We start from the raw sequence: 6,528 nt of genomic DNA, 5'->3' as shown, positions 1-6,528 counted from the left end.
GCGTCGATATTCATAAGGAAAATTGGTCTGAAGTTCTCTTTCTTTGTTGGGTCTTTGTGTGGTTTAGGTATAAGAGTAATTGTGGCTTCATAGAAGGAATTCGGTAGGGCTCCATCTGTTTCAATTTTGTGGAATAGTTTGGATAATATTGGTATAAGGTCTTCTATGAAGGTTTGATAGAATTCTGCACTAAACCCGTCTGGACCTGGGCTCTTTTTGGTTGGGAGACCTTTAATGACTGCTTCTATTTCCTTAGGAGTTATGGGGTTGTTTAACTGGTTTATCTGTTCCTGATTTAACTTCGATACCTGGTATCTGTCTAGGAAATTGTCCATTTCCTGAAGATTTTCAAGTTTTGTTGAATATAGGTTTTTATAGTAAGATCTGATGATTTTTTGAATTTCCTCTGAATCTGTAGCTATGTCTCCCTTTTCATTTCTGATTTTGTTAATTTGGACGCACTCTCTGTGTCCTCTCGTTAGTCTGGCTAAGGGTTTATCTATCTTGTTGATTTTCTCAAAGAACCAACTTTTGGTTCTGTTGATTCTTTCTATGGTCCTTTTTGTTTCTACTTGGTTGATTTCAGCTCTGAGTTTGATTATTTCTTGCCTTCTACTCCTCCTGGGTGTATTTGCTTCTTTTTGTTCTAGAGCTTTTAGGTGTGCTGTCAAGCTGCTGACATATGCTCTTTCCTGTTTCTTTCTGCAGGCACTCAGCGCTATGAGTTTTCCTCTTAGCACAGCTTTCATTGTGTCCCATAAGTTTGGGTATGTTGTACCTTCATTTTCATTAAATTCTAAAAAGTTTTTAATTTCTTTCTTTATTTCTTCCTTGACCAGGTTATCATTGAGTAGAGCATTGTTCAATTTCCACGTATATGTGGGCATTCTTCCCTTATTGTTATTGAAGACCAGTTTTAGGCCGTGGTGGTCCGATAGCACGCATGGGATTATTTCTATCTTTCTGTACCTGTTGAGGCCCGTTTTTTGACCAATTATATGGTCAATTTTGGAGAAAGTACCATGAGGAGCTGAGAAGAAGGTATATCCTTTTGCTTTAGGATAGAATGTTCTATAAATATCCGTTAAGTCCATTTGGCTCATGACTTCTCTTAGTCTGTCTACATCTCTGTTTAATTTCTGTTTCCATGATCTGTCCATTGATGAGAGTGGGGTGTTGAAATCTCCCACTATTATTGTGTGAGGTGCAATGTGTGTTTTGAGCTTTAGTAAGGTTTCTTTTACATATGTAGGTGCCCTTTTATTTGGGGCATAGATATTTAGGATTGCGAGTTCATCTTGGTGGATTTTTCCTTTGATGAATATGAAGTGTCCTTCCTTATCTTTTTTGATGACTTTTAGTTGAAAATTGATTTTATTTGATATTAGAATGGCTACTCCAGCTTGCTTCTTCTGACCATTTGCTTGGAAAATTGTTTTCCAGCCTTTCACTCTGAGGTAATGTCTGTCTTTGTCTCTGAGGTGTGTTTCCTGTAGGCAGCAGAATGCAGGGTCCTCGTTGCGTATTCAGTTTGTTAATCTATGTCTTTTTATTGGGGAGTTGAGGCCATTGATATTGAGAGATATTAAGGAATAGTGATTATTGCTTCCCGTTATATTCATATTTGGAAGTGAGGTTATGTTTGTGTGCTTTCATTCTCTTTGTTTTGTTGCCAAGATGATTAGTTTCTTGCTTGTAGGGTATAGCTTGCCTCCTTATGTTGGGCTTTACCCTTTATTATCCTTTGTAGTGCTGGACTTGTAGAAAGATATTGTGTAAATTTGGTTTTGTCATGGAATATCTTGGTTTCTCCATCTATGTTAATTGAGAGTTTTGCAGGATACAGTAACCTGGGCTGGCATTTGTGTTCTCTTAGGGTCTGTATGACATCTGTCCAGGATCTTCTGGCCTTCATAGTTTCTGCCGAAAAGTCTGGTGTGATTCTGATAGGTCTGCCTTTATATGTTACTTGACCTTTTTCCCTTACTGCTTTTAATATTCTTTCTTTATTTTGTGCGTTTGGTGTTTTGACAATTATGTGACGGGAGGTGTTTCTTTTCTGGTCCAATCTATTTGGAGTTCTGTAGGCTTCTTGTATGCCTATGGGTATCTCTTTTTTTAGGTTAGGGAAGTTTTCTTCTATGATTTTGTTGAAGATATTTACTGGTCCTTTGAGCTGGGAGTCTTCACTCTCTTCTATACCTATTATCCTTAGGTTTGATCTTCTCATTGAGTCCTGGATTTCCTGTATGTTTTGGACCAGTAGCTTTTTCTGCTTTACATTATCTTTGACAGTTGAGTCAATGATTTCTATGGAATCTTCAGCTCCTGAGATTCTCTCTTCCATCTCTTGAATTCTGTTGGTGAAGCTTGTATCTACAGCTCCTTGTCTTTTCTTTTGATTTTCTATGTCCAGGGTTGTTTCCATGTGTTCTTTCTTGATTGCTTCTATTTCCATTTTTAATTCCTTCAACTGTTTGATTGTGTTTTCCTGGAATTCTTTCAGGGATTTTTGCGATTCCTCTCTGTAGGCTTCTACTTGTTCTCTAAGGGAGTTCTTTATGTCTTTCTTGAAGTCCTCCAGCATCATGATCAAATATGATTTTGAAACTAGGTCTTGCTTTTCTGGTGTGTTTGGATATTCCGTGTTTGCTTTGGTGGGAGAATTGGGCTCCGATGATGCCATGTAGTCTTGGTTTCTGTTGCTTGGGTTCCTGCGCTTGCCTCTCGCCATCAGATTATCTCTAGTGTTACTTTGTTCTGCTATTTCTGACAGTGGCTAGACTGTCCTATAACCTGTGTGTCAGGAGTGCTGTAGACCTGTTTTCCTGTTTTCTTTCAGCCAGTTATGGGGACAGAGTGTTCTGCTTTGGGCGTGTAGTTTTTCCTCTCTACAGGTCTTCAGCTGTTCCTGTGGGCCTGTGTCTTGAGTTCACCAGGCAGGTTTCTTGCAGGGGAAAAGTTGGTCCTACCTGTGGTTCCAAGGCTCAAGTTTGCTCGTGGGGTACTGCCTAAGTCCTCTCCGCTGTGGCAGCAACCGGGAAAATCTGTGCCGCTCCTTCCGGGAGCCTCCGTGCACCAGGGTTTCAGATGACGTTTGGTGTTTTCCTCTGGCGCCTGGATGTGCACAGAGTGCACTCTCTTCTGGTTTCCCAGGCGTGTCCGCCTGTCTGAAGGTTCAGCTCTCCCTCCCACGGGATTTGGGTGCAGAGAACTGTTTATCCGGTCTGTTTCCTTCAGGTTCCGGCAGTGTCTCAGACGCAGGGGTCCTGCCGCTCCCGGGCCCTCCCCTATGGGAACCCAGAGGCCTTATACAGTTGCCTCTTGGGCCAGGGATGTGGGCAGGGGTGGGCAGTGTTGGTGGTCTCCTCCGCTCTGCAGCCTCAGGAGTGCCCACTTGATCAGGCGGTGAGGTCTCTCTCCCACGGGGTTTGGGAGCAGAGAGCTGCTGCGGTCCGGGATCCGCCGGTGTGGGACTTCCGGTAAACACAGGAAGTGCCCGGCCTTAGAGGAATTTTGCCTCTGTGTGTCCTGAGTTCACCAGGCAGGTTTCTTGCAGGGGAAAAGTTGGTCCTACCTGCAGTTCCAAGGCTCAAGTTTGCTCGTGGGGTACTGCCTAAGTCCTCTCCGCTGTGGCAGCAACTGGGAAGATCTGCGCTGCTCTTTCCAGGAGCCTCCGTGCACCAGGGTTCCAGATGGCGTTTGGTGTTTTCCTCTGACGCCTGGATGTGCACAGAGTGCAGTCTCTTCTGGTTTCCCAGGCGTGTCCGCCTCTCTGAAGGTTCAGCTCTCCCTCCCACGGGATTTGGGTGCAGAGAACTGTTTATCTGGTCTGTTTCCTTCAGGTTCCGGCAGTGTCTCAGGCGCAGGGGTCCTGCCGCTCCTGGGCCCTCCCCTACAGGAACCCAGAGGCCTTATACAGTTTCCTCTTGGGCCAGGGATGTGGGCAGTGGTGGGCAGTGTTGGTGGTCTCCTCCGCTCTGCAGCCTCGGGAGTGCCCACCTGACCAGGCGGTGAGGTCTCTCTCCCACGGGGTTTGGGAGCAGAGAGCTGCTGGGGGCCAGGATCCACGGGTGTGGGACTTCCGGTAAACACAGGAAGTGCCCGGTCCTAGAGGAATTTTGCCTCTGTGTGTCCTGAGTTCACCAGGCAGGTTTCTTGCAGGGGAAAAGTTGGTCCTACCTGCAGTTCCAAGGCTCAAGTTTGCTCGTGGGGTACTGCCTAAGTCCTCTCCGCTGTGGCAGCAACCGGGAAGATCTGCGCTGCTCTTTCCAGGAGCCTCCGTGCACCAGGGTTCCAGATGGCGTTTGGTGTTTTCCTCTGACGCCTGGATGTGCACAGAGTGCAGTCTCTTCTGGTTTCCCAGGCGTGTCCGCCTCTCTGAAGGTTCAGCTCTCCCTCCCACGGGATTTGGGTGCAGAGAACTGTTTATCTGGTCTGTTTCCTTCAGGTTCCGGCAGTGTCTCAGGCGCAGGGGTCCTGCCGCTCCCGGGCCCTCCCCTACGGGAACCCAGAGGCCTTATACAGTTGGCTCTTGGGCCAGGGATGTGGGCAGGGGTGGGCAGTGTTGGTGGTCTCCTCCGCTCTGCAGCCTCAGGAGTGCCCACTTGATCAGGCGGTGAGGTCTCTCTCCTAATTGAGAGTTTTGATGGATACATTTGTGTTGGCATTTGTGTTCTCTTAGGGTCTGTATAACATCTGCCCAGGAACTCTGACTTTCACAGTCTCTGGTGAGACATTTGGTGTAATTCTGATAGGTCTTCCTTTATATGTTACTTGACCTTTTTCCCTTACTGCTTTTAATATTCTTTCTTTGTTTCATTCATTTTGTGTTTTGACTTTTATGTGATTGAAGGAGTTTCTTTTCTGGTCCAGTCTATCTGAAGTTATGTAGGCTTCTTGTATGTTCATGGGAATCTCTTTCTTTAGGTTAGGGAAGTTTTCTTATATAATTTTTTGATGATATTTACTGGCCCTTTAAGTTGGGAGTCTTCACTCTCTTCTATACCTATTATCCTCAGGTTTGATCTTCTCATTGTGCCCTGGATTTCCTGGATGATTTGGGTTTGGAGCTTAGTGCATTTTACATTATCTTGATGGTTATGTTGATGTTTTCTATGTTATCTTCTGCCCCTGAGATTCTCTCATGTATCTCCTGTATTCTGTTTGTGATCTGACATCTATGACTCCTGATCTCTTCCCTAGGTTTTCTATCTCCAGGGTTGTCTCTCTTTGTGCTTTCTTTATTGTTTTTATCTCCATTTTGAAATTCTGGATGATTTTGTTCAATTCTTTCACCTGTTTGCTTGTGTTTTCCTATAATTATTTAAGGGATTTTTTTGTGTGTGTTTCCTCTTTAAGAGCGTCAACTTGTTTACCTGTATTGTCCTGTATTTCTTTAAGAGAATTACTTATGTCCTTCTTAAAGTTCTCTATCATTATGAGATGAAATTTTTAAATCTGAATCTTGCTTTTCCAGTGTGTTTGAATATCCAGTATTTGCTTTGGTGGGAGAACTGGTCTGTGATGGTGCTTGGTTTCTCTTGCTTATATTCTTTTGCTTGCTTTCACCATCTGGTTATCTCTAGTGTTACATGCCCTTGCTGTCTGTTACTGCAACCTTTTTCTCCTGTGATCCTTTTTGTCTCAGAACTCCTCAGAGTCCAACTGTCTCTGTGATCCTATGATTCTGGGATCTTGTGATCTTGAGATCCTGGTTGTGTCAAGTCAAGCTTCCTCTGTGATACTGTAATCCTTTGATTCTGTGATCCTTGGCATTTCAGAGTACCTCTGATCCTGGGCATGTTAGAGCACCTGGGAATCAGGCTTCCTCTGGGTGTTGTGGTACTTGGAGGGGAGCCAGTGCCCAAGGTCTGCTCAGGGCACTGGTTCAGACAGATAAGAATCATACACCGGGCTGGGGGATGTTTCTATGTCCCTGTATCCTGGGGTACCCAGTTACACCAGGTGTAACTCTGTGTGTAACTCCGGCATGTGTTACGGCAGGTATTATTGCCAGTCCTGTGAATCTGGATGTTTCAGAGCACCTGAGAGTCGGGCTCCCTCTGGGTATTTTAGAAGTAGGTACAGAGCCAGTACCCAAGGTCTACTCAAGGCACTGTATCAAATTAGAAGGGAACCCATGTCACTGGCTGGGCAGGGATTCCTGTATCCCTGGATCTTGGAGACCCGGTTATTTATGGTATTGGGGCACATGTTGTGGTCTCCTTGCCTCAGGTACTAAGCATGTTAAAGCAACTAGGAGTTGTGCTTCCTCTGGTTGTTGTAGGACTGAGTACAGAGCCAGCGCCCAATGTCTGTTCTGGGCACTGATTTAGACCTGAAGGGGAAAGACAGCATTTTTAACAAATAGTGCTGGTTCAACTGGAGGTCAGCATGTAGACGAATACAAATTGATCCATTCTTATCTCCTTGTTGCAAAGTTCAAATCAAAGTGGATCAAGGAACCATACATAAAACCAAATACAGTGAAACTAAAAGAAGAGAAAGTGGGTAAGAGCCTTGAAC

This window comes from Rattus norvegicus, chromosome 2 (genome assembly GCF_021556685.1).
Source record: "Rattus norvegicus strain SHRSP/BbbUtx chromosome 2, alternate assembly SHRSP_T2T, whole genome shotgun sequence".
NCBI lineage: Eukaryota > Metazoa > Chordata > Mammalia > Rodentia > Muridae > Rattus > Rattus norvegicus.
The sequence above is the reverse complement of the archived record's forward strand: the minus strand, read 5'-3'. Positions refer to the sequence as shown.